Here is a 26,227-nt window from a genome sequence, read left to right as displayed (position 1 = left end):
GACAGGTGTATGCAAATTAGGGAGCACATTCAAATTAGGGACAGGTGTATGCAAATTAGGGAGCACATTCAAATTAGGGACAGGTGTATGCAAATTAGGGACAGCTGTATGCAAATTAGGGCAGGTGTATGCAAATTAGGTACAGGTGTATGCAAATTAGGGACAGCTGTATGCAAATTAGGGCAGGTGTATGCAAATTAGGGACAGCTGTATGCAAATTAGGGCAGGTGTATGCAAATTAGGGACAGCTGTATGCAAATTAGGGCAGGTGTATGCAAATTAGGGAGCACATTCAAATTAGGGACAGGTGTATGCGAATTAGGGAGCACATTCAAATTAGGGACAGGTGTATGCAAATTAGGGACAGCTGTATGCAAATTAGGGCAGGTGTATGCAAATTAGGTACAGGTGTATGCAAATTAGGGACAGCTGTATGCAAATTAGGGCAGGTGTATGCAAATTAGGGACAGCTGTATGCAAATTAGGGCAGGTGTATGCAAATTAGGGACAGGTGTATGCAGGTGCTCCGTGCTCCTCTGCTCCTACGCTATTTCCTCCCTACTGGTAGGTAGTGATCTTGTCTACTTCTGTGATTATTCGTAAAAGGTATGGACTAATGCCGAGTTGTTGTAAAGCTTGCCACAATTTAAGTCTTGGAACTGTATCATACACCTTTTCTAGGTCGATGAAGGCTAGATGTACTTCGGTACCAACCGCTATTCCTTTTTCTATTAATTTTTGAACAAGTTATCAGTGCAAGATCTACCAGGCGTAAATCCACTTTGGTCTATGCTAATTAGATGTCCTACATCATCTTGTATTTTTCCATTTATTATCTTTCCAAACAATCTCCCGAAAGTAGGTAGGACACTTAATCCTCTGTAGCAGTTAGGATCTTTTCGATTACCCTTTTTAAAGATGGACACTTGGTGAGCGGTTTTCCATTCAGATGGTACTTTAATTTATTGGCAGCATTGATTCATTAGAAAAGTTATTCGTTCTATTAGGAGTGGAGTAGTCTCCTGCTTTAAGTAACTCTACAGTTATATTGCCAGGTCCTCCCGTTTTTCATTTGAATTAACGCAGTACGGAACTTATTGTTAGTAGTATTAATGTTATTATACTGTATTCCTTTTCCATATATTCCAATTTGGTCTCTTGGAATAAATTTTTATAGTGATTTTCCCACTTTTCTACAGGAATTAAGTTGCTTATGGAGTAAGGGTGTTTTTCTTTAGATTAGTGATAGTTCTCTATGCTTCCGTAGTCTGAGAACCACCAATTAAATTTTCAACTTGGACACATTTTTGTTCCCAGAAATTGTTTTTTGCTTCTATTATTTGATTGCGCACTTCTCCGTTTTTCCTCTGATATATTACTCTATTGCTAGATGTTTTATTTATTAGCCATTTCTTATATATTTTGTTTTTTTCTTGTATCATTTCTTTTAAGTTTTCTGTCATCCATGGTGGTTCGTGGTGTTTTTTGTCGTTGTTCTCTGTTAATAATACTTCATAAGCAATTTTTTATTATTGTTTTGAGGTTGTTGTATTCTTGTTCTACATCCATATTTCTTTCCATCTCATTTAGTTCCTTTTCTAATCTATATTAAAAAAGATGTTTAACACTTGGTTAGAATAAAAGGTGCAATTTATATCTCTCCGTTTTGTACTGTGTAGTATTGTTTCTCTCACTTTCGGTGTTCTGTTTGTAGTATTGTTTAAAGGGGCACAAAAAATTAGCTAAAAGAAAATAGTGATCTCTTCCACAGTAAGATCCTCTTAGATCCACGTATAAAGGTAAATTTGTCAAATACTAAGTAAATAAAATTTTATAGTCCCTCTAAGAAGGCCGTGTAACGACTTACTCCTGAAACTCCCAAATAACTCTTTTATTTTTTATGTGGATGTGTATAACACAATATCAGTCTCTTTAATTAATAAATGTAACGAGTCTAGTCGAGTGAATTTACTTGTAAACATTTTTTCACCCTTTAAGACTACAACAAAAGGGTATCAATCACATTCAATACCTCGACATTTACACTAACCATTCCCAACACCTTTCCAGTTCCAACGTCACATATTCCCGTAATTAAATTGTCAACCCAATACATATCCCCTTCGTCATTAATCAACTTACCGTGCACATCTGAAGCAGATTTGTTCCTCTGGTAACACCTGAAAAAAAGAAACGGGATTAGTGATGTCAACACGTGTTTGTCGTGTGGTTATTCCCGTGCGATGTTTAAGGAAATCGCTCTTGACAGATAGCAGCGATAATTTGGGAGTTAATCTTTTTTGTATGTTGGGAAAACAGGAAAAGTCTAGAGACTTAAGACATGACTGTAAATGTATAGGGTGAATGTAATAGGATGAACTAAATTAAACAATATATTTGCTTTTTTTTGTAGAATTTTGTAGAATTCGCATGGGAAAAATATTAAAAAATTTTAATCTATCTAAAAAGCCTAAATTGTTCACTGCTGAACGCAGGCCTCCCTTAGTTCTTGCCTCTCTCCTTTCTATCTGGTCCTTTTTATCCTTCTTCTTCTCTTCTTTGGGTGCCGTGTCCGTATTCAGAAGTTGGCCGTCATCATGTTTACAATTTCCTGAAACCTTTCTATGTCGGCTGCTGCGCGAAATAATTCTTCTACTGTGGAACCACACCATTGTCTAATATTACGCAGCCATGAAAGTTTCTTTCGACCAATCCATCTCTTTCCTTCCACTTTTCCTTGTATTATAAGGCGAAGTAGATGGTATTTAGGTCCTCTAATTATATGGCCGAAGTATTCTGTTTTTCTCCTCTTTATGGTGTTTATGAGCAGACGTTCTGAATTGATCATTTAAAGAACATCTTCATTGGAAGTGTGCGAAACCCACGATATCTTTAGGATTCGTCTATAGCACCACAATTCGAATGCTTCTAACTTGTTTAGCATTGTGGTTTTTAACGTCCATGTCTCACAACCAAACAATATGATGGACCACACATAACATTTCAGGACCTTTTTACGAATATTCATCAACAGGTTTCTGTTGCATAAAACTGGTTTCCAGGTCATAAAAGCCTTACGTGATATTTCGATCCTGGTTATTATCTCTTCATCAGAGTCACAATTTACATTTAACCAGCTGCCAAGGTATTTGAAATGATTTACCCTTTCGATCTCCTCTCCATTAAGAGAAATCAGACCTTGATCTATATTGATCTTTCCAACTGCCATCCACTTTGTCTTTGAAATGTTGATTTTTAGGCCTCTCCGATAACTTGCTTCACTGACTAGATTTAGTAATGTTTGGAGATCTTGTAAATTTTCTGCAAGAATGGCTGTATCGTCAGCGTATCTAATATTGTTGATTACTTCTCCACCTAGTCTTACTCCCTCTTGTCTCTCATCCAAAGCCTCCCTAAAGATTTCTTCATAGTACAGATTAAAAATATGGGTGACAAAACACAACCCTGCCGTACTCCACGTTTGATAGATATTTTTTCAGTCGGACTGTCTTCAATTTGAATAGAGGCTACTTGATTGTAATATAAGTATTTTAGCAGTCTTATATAATAGTGGTCAAGTCCTGCTGCCCGTAGGCAATCGAAAAGTGTATCGTGTTGTACTCTGTCGAACGCCTTCTCGAAGTCGATTAAACAAACATAAAACATTCTTTCGGAATTCACAACTTTTTTGTAATAGAACGCGCATACAGAATAGTGCCTCTCTAGTTCCTAGACCGTTTCTAAATCCAAATTGCTTATTACCCATCCTACTTTCGCATAGAAGGAATACTCGGTTTTGTATAATTCGTAAGAGTATCTTCAGTGTGTGACTCATCAAACTAGTCAAACTAGTCTTAAATCGCTGCATTTGGTGGGCCTGCTTTTCTTTGGTAATGTTATAAACAGTGACTCTAACCAATCATCTGGTATTTTTCCTTCGTTGTAAATTTTGTTGAAGAAAGTGGTTAAGCAGGCAATGCTTTCCTTATCCAAAAGTTTAAGTAGCTCAGCAGGGATTTGATCTGGTCCAGGTGCCTTATTGTTTTTAGCTTGCTGTATTGCCTTTTTGACTTCCGAATTCAGTATACTGGGACCTCTGTCTAACTGGTTGTCACAGGAAGTATTTGGAGCATTTTCTCTAGAAGTATCGTCAAAAAGGTCAGTGATGTATCTCTCCCATTCTTTGCACTGTTGTTTGCGATCACGTATGTGAGCATTTTTCTGTTTTCTAATTCCGGCAGTATATTTAAGTTTCTTGTGGAGGTTGAAACTGTCATGCTTTTTTTAGAGGTCTTATATTTCTTTACATAAATTCTCAAGCCAGGATTCTTTGGCTTGGTTATTTTTCTTTTTGTGCGTTTATTAGTTATTAGTTATTAGTTATATAGTAATGTTTAGTCTGTTCATTTCAGAGAGTAGATTTCTCAACTTACCAGCTTCATATAAAGTTGTTACATTCCATGTGGCCACTTTATATGGATTCTTCATTTTCATCGTATGTCTAGTGATGTTTTGCCTAGTATGTCTAGTGATGTTTTGCTAGTGATGTTTTGCCTTTGGGATAAAACACGGAGATTTGGTCATTTGTGTCATATCCTGATCTAAAACCTGCCTGTTCTTTGGGCTAAAATCAAGTTTAGGTATTACATATGTCTTAAGGGGCTAATTTTCTGAAATTAAAAGAAGAACACAATCGACATGGGTCTCTTTCGGTAAACTAGCATTTTGGAAAACACCTCCATTCCTATAAACTTTAATAAAATGATGTATAACACATGCATACTACCAGTTTGTACCTACGAGTTTTAGACCGTAGCTCTTACCAGGAAATCTGCTAAAAAACTAGTCACAATGCAAAGGGCAATGGAACGAAAAATGCTTGGAATATCACTGAGATACTGAGATAGATTAAAAACACCTAGATCAGACGAAGATCAGGGATGTCGTGGAATAAATTACAAAAATGAAATGGCGTTAGGCCGGTTACATAGCCAGATATGATGATAAGAGATGGACACGGAAAATCCTGGAATGGAGACCAAGGAGGACAACAAGAAGCATGAGAAGACCTTAAAAGAGATGGGTAATGGCAGTGGCAAGCAAACGGTGGGTTAGATTGGCGAAAAATGGAGAAAGATGAAAGAAATTGGGAGAGACCTACATTCATGAGTGGATGAAAAATGCTTGATGAAGAAGAGAAGATTCTTCAAGTTTTAGAGTCTGTTTCCCCTTTGTAGTAGAATATGTTGCCTGATTTTAGTTTTACCTGATCTTCACCTCTTGTTTTGACTCCTTTAGTTCCTATAATATCCCATTTAACCTGTTTGAGTTCTTCCTCCAGTTCCGTCATTTTCTCATATGTCGAAAATTTTCTTATATTATATGTGTAACGTAGTGTTCGTCGTTGTTGGTAGCCTCCTATAGCCCAGGGATTTTTCGCACCCTTCACCAGCTGTCCTTGAATTCTACCGCTATCTTGGTTGGTAACAAGCAAGCTGCCTGGTACTGGAGTGCTCTTTTCGTGAATGTCTGTTCATGATGAGAAAGTTTTGATATTTAAACACTACGCTTGCCAGGCGGTTTGGTAAGTTGGTTTGGGAAATTGGTAGGATATAGTCGGTATTGGGAAGGAATAGTTTGAGGACATAATTTCTCTCCAGTACAGGAGTTGAGAAAGAATTAAGGCTTGTGTATGTCAGGGAGGCATCGCTAAAGTAGGTATGTCCTTCACTGGAATTGTGGAGTACCTACCCGCTAAATAAAATATTGCAATAAAAACTGGATTTTTCACAACGTATAGTTCAATGAAGATGTGTTGTTGCATAAACGTAGAAAACAAGTAAACGTTCTTATCAGTTTTATGTCTATAACATTTTATCGTGCATTCGATTTTTACTGTTAGGTTTTTATTTTAAATTACTATGTAGCTAAAAGTTTTTGCATAACAAAACGTTGAAGAAGCATGTTTCCCGGGAAATCCCATAGCAAGCCACTCACCATGAAGCTTAAAATACACTCTTTGGAAAAATCCTTTGTACTCTCTCTGCACTTGTCATGTGCGGTTGATATATTAGAGCTCGAACCACGAAAGTATTTTCTCAGTCTCAAAGAGGGCACGAAGGCAAAAGTAATGGTTTGCATGTGTCGCCGGTGCCGTAATCTTTCATATCCAACAAAATGCAATACACGGATTTAAAACCGCTTATTTCTTGCGCCGTTTCGTTTTAGAACACACATGAAAATGAGCGATTACGTTATTTTATAAAGGTGTAACGATAAAAGCTGACTTAGATAGGAAATACTACAATAGCGAATGATTGCACGTTTATACATACGAGTATATGCATGCGTCAACAGGGGTGTAATATAATTTCAAACAATTTACTGTATGACAGATGATGTAATTAAAATAAGTATAATTGAGCAATAATAAAACAAGTTAATACAAAAAAAACTCGAGAATATCGAAAAATGTTGCAGTAGAAACGTGCAAAACATCTATACCTTGTGACCAAAAAGATGAGGGTATTTTAGAAACTACAATATAATCATCGGTCTCATTAGAGGTAAATAATGAAACATGCATACACCCTTATACATTATTATTACATAAAGCCACGCATAATGCGCAATTATAATGTATTTAAATACGAATTAATATTTCAAAAACTGAATTCATAAATTCAAATTTATAAAAGTAGCAATATTCACGGTTGTAATCAATGAAAATTGATGTTTTTTTTTATTTGAGGTATCTTTTTTCATACGTTATACAAATTAAATTAATTAATGTGTCAGTTGTTTATTTAACCTAAGATAAAATTTAAGTTCATTAAAATATATAATCGATTACTGCCATTCAATGTCAATCAACTTAATTAATATTTGCGATAGATAAAGTTCTTCTTCTTTCAGTACAATAAAGTGTTACTTTACTGCTACAAATGAGTACAATAAGGAATGCCTTTAATGACGGTTGGCGATAAATTCTTTTTATTTGCTAATTTCTGTGGTCTAACAGTGAAAGATTCCGATCTTTACGATTATCTTAAAGATTTTCCATATATTGCACAAGCCTTTTTTATCTGTCGAAAATTCAATACATTTTTTATATCCCCGAGCCGCTACTGGGTCCAGGCACACGCAAAATATCCACACATTCCTGTTTTATGCTCCTAATGGTCCCGTAACGGTATACATATTTATGGGCTTGTTACGTTCCACACGCGCATACTATTTCGGAGATAAAATGTTCGTTAATTCGAGTAAACGAACACCGAAGTTTCTGTGCTTCTGTAAAATAGCTGAAATTATGTTTAATTCTAATCCTGGTGCAAGATAATTGAACTAATAGTCCGAGCTGTAGAAATGGGCGAAATGATTCCTTGTGGTGATTCGGATCCGTGGTATTGATTCAGTATTCGATTCTTTTGATTCGTTTATTGTTCACGTTATTAATTCTGTTAATAAACATTCAGTTATATAGACAAATCAGATCTAATCTGGCTTAGACAATTTCAGATTTCTCCTCCCATACATGTTTTTCCGTGCTTCAATTTTTTTTTTCTTCTGCATTCCATCTTGCATAAAATATTCTATCGGCAGTCATTTAATTATAACCATATGTTTATCTAACAATTTTAACCATCATTCATGTTTTGGTTTCTCTTGTTGGTAAATGTCTTCTTTTTGCATCCTTTACAGCCGCATGTACAGGATTGCGGAAAAGTCTGGCAATAAGGTGCTATATTTTGAAATTATGAATTGTTGGATATGAAATGATGTTGTTGTTCCAGAAATGAACATATCATTTTAAAATATAAAATAAAAATATAGTTCTTTACACTTTTCTTAGTGTAGAATAAGTAAAATATTCACTAATATCAAGTTTGCTCGGGATACCCGACTGATTGGCACCACAGCCTCTTAAATAGTTTTCACACCTAAATACAAGAGGGGTAATCGTCACTTTTACGCACCAAGTATTATTTTATCAGTTCGTTCTCACACACCGCCCTTGAGGCATGTGCATTTTAAAACACTCTCAATTCATATATAAAATATTTCTCTACGCCGAAATCGGGCATTTTTCTCATAAATACGGTTTTCTCTTTTACGTGTGATAAAGAAAGAATTATTTGATATTGTACTGTCAGCTACGGCCGTATTGAGGCTTCTTTACTCTAAAAATAGTTAATTATAAGTCGATAAACTAAAGGTGATTTTACTTCTCTGGAGCTATATTTGCTCACATCAACAATCCTTATCCTTCAACGGTCACTGAAGAACCAAACCTATGGAGATACATCCACTCACAAGTCCTTTGAAGTAAGGCTTGGAATCAAAAGATTTCCAACCCTCGAATGTAGGGATCCAGTTACAAGGCCCCCACAGTTGTGTTCTGAAGTGTTCATAGTGAAGTTCGATATTGTGTGTTGGAAGACCTCTGTCAAAGTTTAAGATATTTTTTGTTACCTTTCGTATTTCTTTCTATTTTACCTTCTGTTATTTCGCTATTTGATATAGTTATTTTCTCATTTAATTAGGGTCCAATATTGGTTTTAGTATGGTCCAAGTGTAAATTTGAAGTAGATCCAAGTAAATCCACGGTTAGTCCAAGTTTAGTCTCTTAGTCTCAGTTTGTCCCAGGTTATGCCCTAATTGGGAATCTATTTGTAACTGGTTGTGTTTTCTAGGTTGTTCCATTTGTATCCTTATTGGGAGTTTATTTTATATATGTGCAAAAATTTAGTTTATGTGATAAGTTAATAACATTTATGCATGTAAAAAAGAAGGACTAGATATACACAGTGTTTATAAATTTTGTGTTTTTGTCCATTTAACTTATACGGCACGCTAGTCTTTTACGGTACGCGCATCCAGAGAAATGTTTTAGTTTTTGTTACAGATTGACGGTACAAGAAATTACAGATCTCATTCATTTTGGGAGAATTTTGACAATGAAACAGTTGATCGGGTTTATATAGAACCCCCAGAAAACTGAGAAGAATCTGGAAATGAATCTGGTGGTGGACTAAACAATTTATCAGGCAAGCTTCTGCAGAAATAGTATTTAATAGTGGGGGAACGAATCGGTACAGACGATTATGAAAATACTGAAAATATTGCACATAAAGACTCTAATCTGGTAAAAATAAAAAAAAATGTTAAACTGATTAAAAAACGGTGACTTACCCGAAATTACAAATCGAAACATATTTCCAATTTCAAATTTCTCGAAGTATGCAAATATGTCACCAGTGGACCTGTTCGAGCTTCTCATTACTGGTGATATCATACAGTTACTTTGTGTTGAGGCTACTCGATACGCTCAATTCAAAAATTGTTCAAGCATAAAAATTACAACTCAAAAAATGAAATGCTTTTTAGCAATTTTTATAGTTTCTGGTTATGATACAAAGCCATCAGAAAACATATACTGGGATTCTGGAAATGATATGCGAAACACAGCCGTTTATAATTCCATGCATCGTGACAGATTTATTCAGATTATGAGATTCGCACATTGTGCCAATAACTCTTTTTGAATCCAACGATAAACTGACTAAACTCAGACCTCTTATAAATAAGATAAAAACTAACTTTCTAAGACATTATATCCGGATCAAAAAATTGCCATTGATGAAAGCATGATAGAATACTTACGGATGTAAGCAGTATATTCGAGGGAAACCCATCTGGTTTGGATATAAAGCCTGGTGTCTTAATTCCAATAACGGTTACCTTATCAATTTTGAGGTTTATCGGGGAAATATGCCAAACTCTAATCGAGAGCATCAAGAAAAATTTGGTAAAGCAACAGCTCCGTTATTGCAGCTCATTCAAGAGATGCCCGAGGAAACTAGATCTTTGCTATACCATTTTTATTTTGATAATCTATTCACATCCATCGATACTCTTTATTATTTAAAAGAGAATGGTTATGAAGCAACAGGGATGGTTAGAGAAAATAGACTAACAAAGAATTGTCCACTCCGGACAGTAAAAGAGTTTAAAAAGATACCTAGAGGTACTTATGACTATGCAGTAACAAAAAATTGTCCCTTCCGGACAGTAAAAGAACCTAAAGGTATTTATGACTATGCCATATCCACAGATCACAAGTAACGGTTACACATGTCGGATGGATAATTCTGTAGTTACTGTAGCATCAACTAATAGTAATAATATGGTATGGCTTTTTTTGCCGGGGAGATCCTTTCGGATTGTTCCGGCGCCAATGGCATCTTTAACCCTGTTTCATATAGCTAGTGTCGATGCACACTAGCCCAGGGGAACCGACGGCTTTACGTACCCTTCGAAGCACGGTGAACGGCTCGTATCATTTTTAGAAATGAAACTGTCGTTGTTGGTGAAGTAGCATCAACTGTTCATAAAGTTCACGGCTCTATTAAACATGTTTAAATCAAAATGGATTAACGAAATAGTAAATTTTTTTATCTTTCTTTTTCGTGCCTACCGTTTAATATTATGTTTTGTTTTATTTGCACAGTTAATTCACTGCAAAGAGGACGTAGATTAGTTCTCATGTTTAATAATAAATTTAATGACATGTGATATGTTTGATATATCTGTAGTATAATTATAATACTTGTTATAATTGACATGACATTTAACTACTTTATTTGTTGTGTAATTTTTGTTATTTTTGAATATATTTTGGTTAAGTGAATTTTATTATCTTTTATTTAATGATATTTATTTTTTTCTGTGCTTTATAAATATCACATTTCTGTTTTTTGGGATTCAAACATTTAAAAATAGTGTGACCCTTTCTTGTTTAAAGAGTTATTCTCTTCCCTATTTCTTTTTTGTTGTTTGCATTTATTCTTTTTTGTGTTTCTCACCTCTACGAACGACCCCTCCCATAATCTACCAGTAGGTACTGAACAACGGAGCCTTCCAGACAATTGTGTACCGGTGTTCTAAGAGTAGTTTTTCATAATTTAGAACACTAGTTATAATACAACAGGGCTCGATTCTTAACAAAACGATAGTTACGATATTATCTTCATAGCACTATACTATATTTGTCGCTTATTTATTATATTTAAGAAAGAAATTAATGACAGTCTGGAAGCTTAATCTAGCAATAAAAAAATACAAACTTAAATGTGGCGACTGCCCAAAAACTTACATCGGTCAAACTAGGAGAAATTTTAACAAATGTATAGCAGAACATAAAAGGGTTTCAAGAAACAGATTCTACATACGCACTTCACCTTCTAGATCATACTCATTCTTTTAATGACGAATTTCAAATTTTTCACATCGAAAATAAAGGCCTCAAGCTATTTTTATTTTATTAGTATCTATGGAAATTAACAAATTAAAAAATACAAACATAATTCTGAATGACCAACTTAAGAGAAACAGTTCTCCGTTCTTCAACCTATTCAGATAAAAACTATAAAGTGTAAACACATACCAAAAATATATCACTTAAGAAAGGCACTCTGCCGAAACAGCTGTTGTGATAAGATATTGTAATAAATTTTGTGTGTGTTTTATTGTTATATAAAATGAATTTTCATCAAGTAACGGTCGAATCCATCACTTATTTAATAAAAAAATAGTTTTTAAAGGAAGACATAATTTGCAACAGTTTTGCAATATCAGCTTTATGGAGAGCAAACGTATTAGTATGTCATACTAATAAACGTTCACAGGAAATTCCCGAGATTCCCAATGCGCTTTCACGACGAAAAATAAACATTGAATCGAATCAGTTATAACTAAGGCCACCTCTAGTCCGAAGCCCACTCAACAATGCACGCAGAGGTATGAATTTGCAAACTGAACTACAATAGAAAACGGATGACTTTACAAAATGTGTGGAATCTCGACTGGTGGAAGAGGTATTTAACATAAATACTCTATATTAAACAGTTCGAAGCTACGCCCAACGTTGTCGGTACAGATTCCTAATATTTCAGGGATCAGAGGATCGTATCGTATGTTTGTTTCTAAAATCATAACTACTCGGAAGTTCAATCCTTAACATGATTGAAGCTTGGTAGTGCCAAATGAAGTATGTGCCCCAATTATATGATAGAGATAATTAAGAAAAACTTATTAAAGCCAAAACGTTTAAATAATAAATAACCAAATAAAACTTATTTACAGGCTACAGAAACTTGCTTTTATTTACCGCGGCAGTATTTACCAGAAAAACACAAGAACATTGTAGCGATAAGACTACCAAACATAATTGAAATGCTATTACAAAAATAATACCTCAATCAACCATGGAAGCTTATCGTCTATGCTTCGCCTAGCTCAGTATCTCAAGTGTGAATTCGTCTTGTCTTAAACTAGGAATTAAACCATGAACCCTTAGCTGATAGCAAATAAAACAATTATTTAACTAATCATATTTATTTAAAAATAAAAAAAAAATAATCAAGCTTTACAATATATAAATTTGGCGATATTTATGGCATCGATGGTTGATTGTGTGGTATCCCAATTAGATGGTTAGGTCCTCCTGAGCTGCAGTTATTCCATAAATTCTCCAATAAGGCCAATAAAACCAATAATACAGCCAATAAAATCTTCAATAAACTAAAATATAAGGAACAACTTGTATTAGAGAAACATCAAAAGAGGTTTACCTTCCTTGACATTTTACCAAAGTACAATTAAACAAATAGCAGATGGCAACGATAAAACGAAATAGAATTACTATTGAACTTAGCTAAATTTTGTTACGATTCCTATATACATATAATCGAAAAACGTGCTTTCGAAAGAAGTGGGGTTACGAATTTTGAAAATGCTGTCAGAATTATAGAATATATATTACAATGAAAGTACTTACCCCAAGAGAATTCTACAGACCATAAAATGAAGCTTATAATAATTTTTGCCTTCTTTTATAAATTTCAGAAACAGGCAAAAAATTATATTCCCACTACTAGAGAAGTAGGGAGACTAAAATGATGTTCGCACAGATGACATAGGACGTATGCCTATGATGGAATTAGCACTTCTATCAACATAGAACAGAATATTTAGTCTACCGGACAGAAAGAGAGAGAGGGCGAATATTTATTCTACAGGACAGAAAGAGAGAGAAAAGAAAGACAGAGGGCGCCAACTACTTTTTGAAGAAAAAATAGTAAAAACGAAACTGGGGGTAAGTAATTAATAAATAATAAAAAAATTAAAATAAACTAATTAGTTAAATATAAATTAATAAAGATGTGACATTTATAACGTTACAACATGTAACACTAAATACATGTAGAATACTGCAGCAGAGAAAACAAACTTCCCCATTGAAAAATATTTGAAGTTGCACCGAAATACGAAACGCAGCGAAACTTTTTGATGTAGCAGAAGACAGTGAAGCCCTTATCATGGCAATCGCCAACGTTGAATTTTTGTATCGCAAATATTTAGATGCAAAGTCCAGTAGAACATCAACGACTTGGATATAGTAGACTGGACAGAGGTGAAGAATTGGAAAATAAGGAAGAAACCTAAAAACAATGGTGCATGTACGTTTATCAACGTTTTTTGCTAAAATAAATTACTTATAGGCTCTTACCAAGTGGATCCATCGGTAGGAGGAATGTGCTTACCAGTAACACCTATCCAAGATACATTTTATCTAATTCAACTTACAGTCAGTGTGTTTAACATGCACGATCTTAAAACCGGTAAAAGCTACTTCTACGTATATCACGAAGGATTATGCAAAAAGAGCCCTAACGAGGTGTGTTCCTTCATAATGGATTATATTAAAACATATGTATCTGAGGAAGTGAAACACTTTCACATTTTCTTCGATGGAGCTGGAGGTCAAAACAAAAACCACACAGTATTAAGGTTAGCCAGAGCCTTAAGAGACCTCAGAAGATTTGAAACGGTGAACCAGTACTACCCTATTCGTAGTCACTCGTTCATGCCTTGTGACCGTAATTTTGCTGTAGCAAAGAGAATAATAAAAAAGGCTGATAGGATTTACACATTAAAAGGGTATGTATAACTCATTATAACTGCTAGTATTAAAAGAAGTTTCACTGTCCATCTGATCGAGAATGATAATAGTATTATCAAAGATTATAAGTCCTGGTGGACTAGATATTACAAAAGAAATGTTATCACACGGATCACTAAGTAGGCATATTCCCAAAAAACAAAGTTTCTTTTTCTATCAGCAAGTTCATGCACTTTTTTTGTAACTATCAGGCAAAAGGTCAAATTGTTGCTCATGAATTTATTGATGGAATTGTTCACCATACATTCATGTTTCTACACGCACCAAAGTAGAGTCACTATCTGTTCACTTGGTCTATCCTCAAGTCAGAGTTCCGATTAAGAAAAAGAAATTAGAACATCTATTGAAATTTGCACCCTACTTGGATGAGAACATTTCTGGATGCAAGATATTTTATGATTCCTTATTTACATAGCCAATATGTCCACTTTCTCCTCCCACTGATTCAATTATGTAATCATTACAACACCTGGAAGGTCCTCAAATATAATATTTAACAATAAATTACTACATAGAGTAAATATATTTTTTTATTATAACTAATAAATTAACAAGCAGAATAAAAAAAATGTATTCTATGTTAATGTGATGAGTTTAGTCCCTGCCTCTTGATTCTGGCGTGATGTGGTCTCCTCCAGTGAGAGAATCACGTGTCCATGTTACTGGTCTGTTGGTTAACGTCACTTTAGTCTTCAGATAACTTGGTGTTACTCAAAAATGTGTGTTACTTAATAATATTGGAGTTCCATTCAGCTATTAGTAGAAAGAGTTTGAATCTTGGTTATCTGAAGGAGCAGGAGGTTGTGTAGTATTTGCTAAATTACCATAGCTTACATTTGGTCTTACTGTATTAGGTATACAGCTTCTGTTACGTGCTTGTGATATATTTTGAAGTGATGTGATATATCTTGGTTATCTGAAGGAGCAGGAGGTTGTGTAGTATTTGCTAAATTACCATAGCTTACATTTGGTCTTACTGTATTAGGTATACAGCTTCTGTTACGTGCTTGTGATATATTTTGATGATGATTGGTAGTTTGTGCGTTATTTTTATTTCTATTTAAATTACGAAAATATTCGCGTCCTTTATAATTAGCTCGGTGAACTCCTCCACATCAAATACATGTGAGTGGTGTGTTTTTGTTCTTTTTACAGCTTGCTGTACTGTGCTGCTCTCCAAATTTCAGTCATACATATGGTCTATTGCAATATGTTTTTGAATGTCTATATCATTTGGATGATGATTTAGTTTTTTATGGGTGGATCAATTTGTATATTGCAGTGTAGTAATTTCTGAATTCTATAAATATCTTGGTTATTGTCTGATGGTTCAAGGTCAACAAAGAACATATTTACGGGCTCTTCTGTAATACTATGTTTAGCATTAATGAAGTTTCGTTTCTTGTGACCCACTTGTGTAGTTCTTGTTTGATATCTTCTGTTGCATGTAGATGATGAAGATACTTAATTACGACATAGTGTAAATAAAAAGCACAGAGGATAAGAGGATATGAACACATATTTTAAACAGAGGACAAAAATTCCTTAATCGATATACCAAAATAATAATATTAATACGAGTATATCATCGCAACATTACAGTTATTCCTAGTGTATAATATGACAGGTTTGTTTAAATTAAAACCCGTGACCGCTGTTCAAGAACAATTACATCAACCACCAGAGAAGCTTTTGATTTACTCTACGGCTAGCCAACGAGAACAAAATTGGCGGTAGAGCAATTTCCGTACTATTTATTTTAGAATTTACAAAATAATCAGCTATTAATTGCCCCTCGCTCTTCAAAATTAATGCAAGAATTTCAGGCTCCGGGTTTTGCATTAAATGCTTAATTAAACATTGTATAATAAAATCGGAGAATATCTATTACATTCAGGAAGCTGTTCTAGTTGAATAATAGCCGTTATACAGTTTATGGAATTATTATTTATTGCCGAAGTAAAATATTAATTTGATTTTTTGCCATCAATTGCACAAAGCATTTGTACAGCTAGTCCAGTAGTACCGTATTTAGTAATAAATTATAGAGCTTTAAAATGAAGTAAAAACCTTCAGTGTAATTGGTATGTGTCTAAGAAAACATTAAAAATTAAAAATCCAAATAGATTACAATTGTTCAAATTATTCAAAACGAACAGTTTTGGTCTTATCAGACCAGTTTTAGTGAACTTAGAACTACTTGCTAAATACCTAACCTCATCATTAAATAGTGCATATGTTTAAATTACATATTAAATGCTTAAAATTATAAATTGAAAGGACATATTGTCGATGTTTAACGATTAACTTTCCGGGAATACTAGAAGCTACACTCTGATCTGGGTTGGTCAGTGGTAATACCAAATACGACAGTTCTGAACAATTTTAATCCATTTGGATGTTTAATTTTAATATTTTATTAAACATATAAATCACAGTGGAGCTTTTTCCTTCATTGTAGAGCTTTTTAACGAATATGATATAAAGCCAACCCCCGGAAACTTTCTTATTTTAAGACAATAAATAACGGGGTAACGTGTAGTACTCTTTTACAGTTCCCAGACAGACTAATTCAGGGCTTGGCAATCCTGCCCCTACGCCAGCTACTGTTTCTCTCTTAAGCTCCCCTAGGACAAAACAGGTCCAATCCTGCATTCCATCTAATCACCATTTATCCTTCCCTTCTCTCACTTCGACCGAAAGGTAGTTAAATATTCCTGACGGAGGACAGCAGTGACCGGCAGTACCAAGATAATGAACGTAGGAAATGATCCTGGACCAGGTTATCGACCGGGTCAAGGAGTGCGAAATTGGACACCGATCACGCGAATATTAGGGATTAAGCATCGTATGGAAATTCAGGTACTGGTCCACAGAAATCAAACCTCAGAAAATTAATTAATGTCGGTACATGGAACGTACAATGATCTCCATTTCACAATTTGATATAATTTCTGCTTCTTTACCAAGTTCTATATTCTTTATCAATAATATTGTAATGATAAAGATCAATGAGTTCTTTAGCTTCTAGAGTACAATGAATAAGCTTCATCGAGCTAAGAACAGCTTCGAGCAACAGAAGCTCCAGGAAAACGCAAAGTCATACTGAACAAAAGAAACAACAACAATACACCATGGTTCAGAAAAGAAATAAAAGAAAAATGTATAGATAAATGAGAGGCCTACACGAAGTACAAAACATCAAATACTCCAGAATCCCGAGACACCTATAGAACAATACGAAATGAAACAAATCAGTTGGTAAGAAGAACAAAAAATGAACACTGGACCAGTTTACAAAAAGGATGGAAAGCGACTTCTACGGTACACAAAAACAAATATGGAGATTCATAAGAAACCAACGGAAAGAAATGGCAGAATTGAAGGAATACAATAACATACCAGCAAATGAATGGGAAAGATTCCCGACGGAATTGTTTAAAGGAAAGGAAAATAATAATCAATTCAATAACATACCTGAATTAAGACATGAAATAGAAGTTAGTTTTCAGAAAGTAGAAATAGCCATAAATTAACTCAAAAAAATGCACTGGCTAATTGGCTTAGTTCCACTGCCATAAAACAAAACACACACACACACAAAACTCAAAAAAATAAAGTCACTAGGACCAGACGGATAACCAACGAGCTTCTAAAGCACGGAGGAGAAAGTATAACCCTAGACATGACAAAACTTATACAAAATCTAATATTGCACTGCAAGATACCAGAAGCATGGAGAAACAGCATAATGATACCAATGTTCAAGAAAGGAGATAAAGAAGACCCCAACAATTATAGAGGTATAAGTCTACTGAACACCGCACTTAAGCTTAACACAAAAGTTCTAACCAACAAAATCAATAAACTAACAACTTTATCAGATGAACAACAAGGATTTAGATCCGTAAGATCCTGCGTAGACGCCGTATTTGTACTAAGACTAATCACAGAAAAGGCCATCGAGTACAATAAACCAGCATATCTATGTTTTATAGACCTGACAAAGGCTTTCGATCGCATCCAAGTCGAAGATGTACAAACCATCGAAAACATCTAATTCCATAATCGAATACAGGCAAAGATAAATGGAAAACTAACACAGTGTATGCCAGTACAAAGCGGGGTCAGACAGGGTGACTCGTTAAGCCCATTTCTCTTTAATATAATAAAGGAGGAAATAATACAAGCAGTCGTAAAGGTCATGGCTACAGAATGGAGAACAAAGAAATCCAAATATTATGTTATGCAGACTCCAAATATTAACACACATCTGCCAAGAAATACAATATGATAATATCAGCAGAAAAAACCAAATGTATGACAACATCTAAATACCAACTACGATTTAAAATGGAAATTGATGGGAAAATAATAAAGCAGGAAGCAAGGTTTAGATATCTGGGAGTAGATATAACTAGTTACGGAGATGTTGAAGAAGAAGTACGCAACAAAGCTTAAAAGCAAGTAAAGCGGCGGGATCTCTTAATGACACAAGTTGGAAGAACAAACACCTAAAACAAGACACAAAAACAAGAATCATCCAGCAGCAATTAAACTTTTATTAACATACACGGCGGAGACAAGACCTGACATATCTAAAATGTGACGACTACCAGAAACAACAGAGATGAAAATACTCCGACGAATATCAGCGAAAAGTCTGTTGGATAGGGAGAGAAGCGAAAACATAAGAAGAGCATGCAATATAGAAGACATAAATGAATGGATGACAAAACGGAAACAGGAGTGAAACGAACACATTAGTGAAATGGCACAGGATAGGATAGTACGAATAGCACGAGATAAGTCACCAAATGGACAAATAAATATTGGCAGACCAAGAAAAAGATGGTGCGATAATTTAAACAATTTAGGAGGCTAATATTGAAGAAAAAACAGACTTTAAATCCTACATACAAGAAGGAAGAAGAAGAAGAAGAGCTAAGAACGCTATCTCCCATCTATCCATCCATCCAATGGCACTACAGCCCAAATCGGGCCTTGGCCTCCTTCAACAGGCTTCTCAAATCATTTCGATTTACCACTGTTCTTTTCCATGAACGCGTTCCCAGGCAGTTCCTGGCATCCTCATCGACTTTGTCTTCCCATCTCTTTTTAGGTCTTCCAACAGGTCTTTTTCCCTGCATTCTTGCATTTAGTAATTTTCTGGGGATTCTATTCTCATGCATGCGGACCACGTGTCCTGCTCACCGTAATCTCTGCAGTTTAGTGTATTGTGCTAGAGTTGGTTCGCTATATATTGCTCGTATATTTCTCTCCCATCTCCCATCTATCCGCCCAGCTGATTTTCATCACGAATCTGTAAATTTCAACTAAAAGCTACAGACCCAATTAAGATTTTATACTAAGACATTTAATAAAGTTCTAGCTAGCGTGGTGGTTAGATTAGCTACCTCTAGATTGCTTTATAACGAAGTGAACGCTGACAATTCTTTTAAGTCCCGAAACAACTATTTTATTGATTTATGTAGCTAAATTTTCCAGGTATACACAGTAAACGATTATACTCTTTTCCCTTTTCCCCTCATGTCATTCCATACTTGTATATACGCTTTAATTTTTGTTTCCAAAAAGACACAACTTGACACTTTGTTTTACACCATTAGCAACGAGTGAAACGCATTACGTTAGTGTTAAATGCACCTGCAAGTTCAATCGGCGAATCCGTATAGCAAATCCCACGACCTAAAAACAAGCTCCACAAACCTGTAGTCTTCATCCCCGATGTGGCGCTATGGTGTATAGGCCTCAGCTGCCGATTTCCCAAGCTCATCATTTTCAAATAACATTGTATCGCGCTATTTACGAGTCCCTACCCTGAGAGATACCACATGTACCAAGACTGGATTTCATTGAATTCTTGGAAAACACAAAGATCTCGTTGGAAACCGACCATATAGAAGGGGATATGTGTTTGAAATTCACAATAACCTGCTGAAAACAAACTATTTAAGGATATATACTTGGATATTTACGAGACATAACAACTTAAATGTTAATTTACACAATATATTGTAACAATTTTTTTGCTGAAAATTATTTTATAGCTAATATAGCTAAACACAGAAGTGTATTAATTTCTTTTTGTAATCTGTTTTCGTATCTGTTCATTAAACTTACTGTTACTGTCAATTAAACTTACTGTTACTCTATTTATATTAAATACTAAAATGGCTTGGTTTATATATCATCATCATCATCATCATCACACAGCCATTTGCGTCCACGGCTGGACATAGACCTTCCTCATTTTTTTTCATTGTGCTCTATCTTGAGCGCTTTTCATCCAATTGCTTGACATTTTCTTGTATCGTCAGTTTAACGAGTCGGGGCTCTTCCTCTACTTCTTTTGTCTAACGTGTCCGGCCCAGTTTCATTTCAGTTTGGCAATTCGGAAAATTACATCGGTAACTCCTGTTCTTCGTCTCAAGTCTTCATTTCTAACTTCTTCTTCTTCTCTTCTTCTTCGCGCGACTAGGATTACTCCTGTTTGTCTGCCTCTTGCTCTGTTTCAGTCGTTGTTGACTGTACATTATCTTTCCACCTTTTTGGCGGCCTTCCAACGGGTCTTCTGCTATACGGCTTGTTGTTTTTACAGATGTTCGCTAATCTATCTGGTCCCATTCGGTTTACATGTTCGTTCCAGTTTTTTTTCTTGTTTTTATCCACCTGTTAATATTTATAATCTTGCATTGTTCGCGTATACTTCTGTTGTCTGTCTCTTAATGATATGCCCGCTATTGATCTAAATACTTTCATTTCGATATTGTTGATTTGTCGTTTCGTCTTTCTTGTATCGATCCTTGTCTCCGCTGCATATGTTAGAATTGGTCTTACTGTTGTCTTGTATACTTTCATTTTGCTTTCCATGGTCAGATATTTGTTTCTCCATATGGTTTCTCGGAGGCAACCACTTACTCTTGCCGCTTTTAATGCTTGCCTTGTGGTCTCTGTTTTTATATCCCTGTCACTAGCGATCTCTACTCCTAGGTAATTGAATTTCATTACTTGTTCTACAATTTTGCCGTCTATTTCTAGTTTGCATCTACGCGACTCTTTACCGTCATATATACCTTCATATATTTATATGTATACCTTCACTATACATTTATTTTTTCTACTGATATTCTCATATTAAGTTTGTTTGCTGTGATATTGAAGGTGTGGAGCTGCCTTTGTAGGTTATCTTCGTTATCAGCAATTAGTACTGCATCATCGGCATAGCATAGTATCGTGATTTTATGCGCTCCCATGTGGTATCCCTGTCGTTTTCTTACTTCGTGAATTATTTGATTCATCACCATATCGAATAACAGTGGGCTGAGCGAGTCTCCTTGGCGGATTCCTCCTTTTAGTTCTATGCATTCTGTTTCCCCTGTTGGCATTATAACTCTGGTCTTGTTGTTCTTGTTAATTTCATTAATTGTCCTTATTATCTGATGGTCTATTTGTTCAGCTTGTAATAAATTTAAGATGTCATTTCGCTTCACCCTGTCAAAAGCACTTTTTAAAACTACAAAGCACATGTATGCTGGTTTTCCATATTCAATAGACTTCTCTATTATTTGTCTGATAATAAAAATTGCGTCTATTGTGCTGCGGTTATTCCGGAAGCCTTGTTGTTCATCTGCCATGTTCGCTCTTTCCTCGATTTTGTCTTTTATGACTGCCGTTAACAATTTTAATGTACTATTCATCAGACTAATGCCTCTATAATTTTCAGGATTTCTCGAGTCTTCCTTTTTAAGTATCGGTAGCAGGACGTCTGAGGTGGGTAGGCCATGTAATGCGGATGGAGCAAACCGACCCAGCTAGAAAAACGCTCCTTGATAGACCTATTGGCCAAAGAAGAAGAGGAAGACCCAGAACAAGATTCCTAGATAACATAGACCAAGATATGAGAAATATGGAAATACGTGCTTGGCGGAGGAAGGCGATGGATAGGGACGACTGGAGAAAAATTCTTGGGGAGGCTAGGACCCACACAGGGTTGTAAAGCCAAAATGATGATGATGAGCAGGAGACTTTTCTTCCATTCCGCTGGTACTACTCCGTTATTTATTATATCGACGAATAATTTTAGGAGCCATTTGCGTAGTGTTCCTCCTCCATATTTTAGCAGTTCATTGTTTATCTTATCAGGACCAGGTGCTTTTCTGTTTTTTAATTTTTTTATTCGTTCTTGTAGCTCTTCTTCTGATATTAGTACTCTATCGTGAGTTTCGTTAATGTTTATTTCTCTGTTCTCTTCTTCTCCTTCTCTATATAATTTCGTGAGATGCTCAGTCCATTGTGCCTCCGTAATGTTACCTATGCGTACAAATTCATTCATTTCTGTTTTTTGTCTCCTTATCAACTTCCACACCTTTTTCTGGGATCCATAGAGGTCGTATTCCATATCTTTGGTAAATTCCTCCCAGTGTTCTTTTTTGATGTTATCTATTTCTTGGTTTACTCTATTCCTGATTCTCACGTAGTCTTCTCGTGTCTCCGGTGTCTTCACTCCTTTGTATGTTAGGAAAGCTTGTTTCTTTTCATTTGCTAGTGCTTTTACCCTTTCGTCGTACCATAGTGTTTTGTATTCCCGTTTATTTCTGTTAACTTTTCTTTCTAACTTTCCATTCTGCTCTGAGCTATTTGCAGCGTTCTAGAAGTTGTAGCTGTCAATGTCAAAGTTTCGGCACCACAGGTCATCACAGGCACCACACATTGGTCAAATGTTTTACGTCTTAAAGAAATTGGTATATCGCATTTAAAGATGTCTTTGAGTTTTCCATAGGCTGCCCATGCTAGGTTTATTCTTTTTCGTAGTTCGCATGTTTCGTTGTCTCTTGTGATCTTTATTTCATGTCCAAGGTATATGTTTTCCACCAGCTATACTTCGTTGTCTCCAATATTGATATTTCCGCTAGATACTAGGTTTGTCATGAATTTTGTTTTGGAGATGTTTATTTTAAGACCGACACTGGCACGCACTAAGTGAAGTTCATGTAGCATTGAACATATCTCCTTGAGGTTGTCTTGTCTATCTTATAATCATGAGATAGCTTACAGCGCGAGTAGAACTGCATTTTCTTTGCATTTACCATTAAAGAGTTCCTTTTACACCAAGTTGTAATTTCTTGTGCTACCAAGTTCATTTTTGATATGAGTTCGACTTCTGTTGACTCGTCAACTACAATTGTTGAATCATCTGCATAGAGAACTGTATGATCTGCAGTTAAAAAATTTTGCAAATCATTGACATATAAAAGAAATATTAAGGGTCCCAATGCGGAGCCTTGTGGTACACCTTGATCAAGATTAAAAACAGATGACTTCTTATTATCGACTTTTACTAGGAATTTACGATGTTGGTAAGTATGACCTTAACCAAGGGCTTCAAGAAGTGACCCCAAAAACCAAGGGCTTCTAATTTGTGCAGTATAATTTCAATGTCAATAGAGTCAAAAGCCTTAGTTAAGTCAAAAAAGAGTGCACCCACATACCTTTTTCGATCCAAAACAGCGTGTATATAATAAAATAATGAAATAGAAGCACTCTCTGTAGATTTATTAGGAAGAAACCCATGCTGACATTTATTTAAGATATCATACTTATTCAGAAAATTTAACATTTTATTGTAAATACACTTTTCGATAATCTTAGAGAGTAAACTTATTACAGTGATTCGCCTGTAATTATCAACCAAACATAGATCTCCCTTTTTGAAAATTGGACTAACTACTCCTGTTTTAAGGTCACTTTGAAACTCGTCATCCTTGACAGATAGGTTGATAATGTGAGACAGAACAGGAGAGATATATGAAGAAATGTATTTAATTATTTTGGTGGGGATTTGGTCAATACCTACTGAGCTGGTATAATTTAAGGAAGATATAATATTCTCAATATCAAAACCTCAGAAAAAAGAATGTGTTGTTAATTGTCATATTTGTGAAATCGTTAAAGGTATTGTTATTGAAATAATATGTGTTTGACTGATGTACAAAAATACTCACCAAATTTGTTTGCTTTTGTATACTTTTTGTTTTGTATACTTTTAATAATAAATACATTTTATTCTTTGGTATGTGTAATAGAAAAATTAGTGAATATTAAGCAACAAAATTGTGTTTTGGGTACTAAGATATTTAAGTAAAATAGAGTATAGACATAATATCCATATTCCTACAAGACTGAAATAATGTAATAACCTCCCATATATAGTCATTTTAAAAAATCTTGTCTGGAACTATTCGTTTGAAAAATATCCTGCATCAGCTGTAAATAAGCCGAAGAAGCATAAACGCAACGTGTAAAATTGCGAGAAAAGGACTGGAAGGCCCAAACCGCACCCGCTACACCGGGCCATTATCGATCGTGCCGGCCGAAACATCACCACACCAGAGAGAGAATGAAATTGTCAATACCGAGACGTTATTTTTATGAAATGGTTTTTCAACAAATCGGTCATGTCATGATTTTAGATTAAGGGGAATATACCTGTCAAAAGGGATGATATTGCAGTGGACGTTTGGATGAAATCGGTTGGGGGTTGGAGATTGGAGCAAATAAAGAGCAGATTGAAAGAAGAGATTTAAAATGTATTCAAAAGGTTATTTAAAATTAAAGAAAAAGGAGACAGATACCTTTCATTTTTATAAATATTACAAATAATTCAACGGATATCAAAGAAAAGAAATGCAATGCAAACTACAACTCTCCATTAGTACTGTTATAGAAAGTCATGAAAAATACACAGAAAAAGAGTAATGATATTATCCTCAAGTTATAAGGTGATACAAGGTTTTATATAGAAACATTTCTGTTATTGATAGATCAATTCATGTAGAAAACATTTCTGAGTTCATCCCACTATTAGTGATAAAAGTTCTTAGAATTGGATAAAAATATTTTGGTCTTTATTCTAATTCCCAATCAGTCCATTGTTCGTTAGATTAGCATAGTTAATATTTTATTAAAAGCTAGAGATTTTGCTTATCACCATGCGACGGGGATCCAATCAATTGCATCTACAATTACTCCACTTAATTTTTTCTGTCTTCCTCCTATTTAAGGCTAGGACGATAAGAGAATAATATTTTAATCTGCTGTACAACTTTCATAACAAGTAAATCACTTTTGGAGGGTCACTGAACTCTTTGCGTAAAGTCGTCTTATGAAATTGACCTACGTATAAAACCAGCGTAATTTTAGTTTGGCAAATTATTTATTGGGAAAACGAGTTTTGTATTATATTGTTTACCGATCACCAAATTCGCATCCAATTTTCAGGATCAACAAAACTTTCAGAAGAATTAAAAATTAAATTTTTAAAATATTATACTTCTTGTGACTTTAAGTGACATAACATTTCTTGAAATTTTTTGCTAATTTTTCACCATTCATTCAGTCCATTGTTCATAGGATTTAAAGTTGATATGTAACTAGTAATTACCTATAAAAATATTACAAAATTATTCACAGTGAACATGATTTTATTACTTGTGTAAGAGCTTCATCATCATCAATGGTACTACAGCTCTATAGTAGAGCCTCGACCTGAACACAGTATATTTCGTCAGTCAGCCCTATCCATTACCAACCGTTCCGTTTGCTGCATCTATTTACTAGCATTTTCGTCTACACCATCTCTCCATCTCAGCTTTGGCCTACCTCTTCGTCTACTTCCCGCCTATTGTGACATAAGGATTCTTCTAGGAGGGTTGTTAGTTAGTCTTCCTATTTTTATGAGATATCACGTCTTTACCAACCGATACCTGTTTGTATTTGTTGTACATCTCATAGTTGTACCTCCTCCTCCATATATCGTTTTTACAGATGCCACCGAATATTCTTCTCAGGAATCTTCGTTCGAATATGAGCAACGGGTTTTGGAGATGGTCCATATTTTCGATCCATATGTCAGCACTGGCAGTATAAGGGTTTCTACTTTTCATTTATTTACGCATCACATAATAGCACTTGTTTGCCCGAATTATTCTTCGTTCCATTTCTTCAAAAGCTTAGTAAAAAAAAATAAAGAATGCAGACACTCTTGAAATTGCTAAATCACCAAAAATGTATGCATTATCTTTAAATGAAAAACATCTCCTAATGAATTGCTACGTACCATTGAAAAATAAGGATTCGGATGCAAGAGTTGATGATACTGTAGAATGGTGAAGATACTGG

At 34.9% G+C, this 26,227-nt stretch overlaps 1 protein-coding gene across 6 annotated transcripts in view; it reads right to left on the bottom strand.

The window, feature by feature from the left end:
- Positions 1–26,227, bottom strand: part of tutl (immunoglobulin superfamily member turtle) — a 500,395-nt gene that overhangs the window by 305,467 nt on the left and 168,701 nt on the right. For all 6 annotated transcript variants that reach the window (XM_072537593.1, XM_072537564.1, XM_072537584.1 and 3 more), the window contains exon 2: positions 2,143–2,180. The gene's annotated coding sequence lies outside the window, so the exon portion shown is untranslated. The remainder of the gene's footprint in view (positions 1–2,142; positions 2,181–26,227) is intronic.

This window comes from Diabrotica undecimpunctata, chromosome 1 (genome assembly GCF_040954645.1).
Source record: "Diabrotica undecimpunctata isolate CICGRU chromosome 1, icDiaUnde3, whole genome shotgun sequence".
NCBI lineage: Eukaryota > Metazoa > Arthropoda > Insecta > Coleoptera > Chrysomelidae > Diabrotica > Diabrotica undecimpunctata.
The sequence above is the reverse complement of the archived record's forward strand: the minus strand, read 5'-3'. Positions and strand labels throughout refer to the sequence as shown.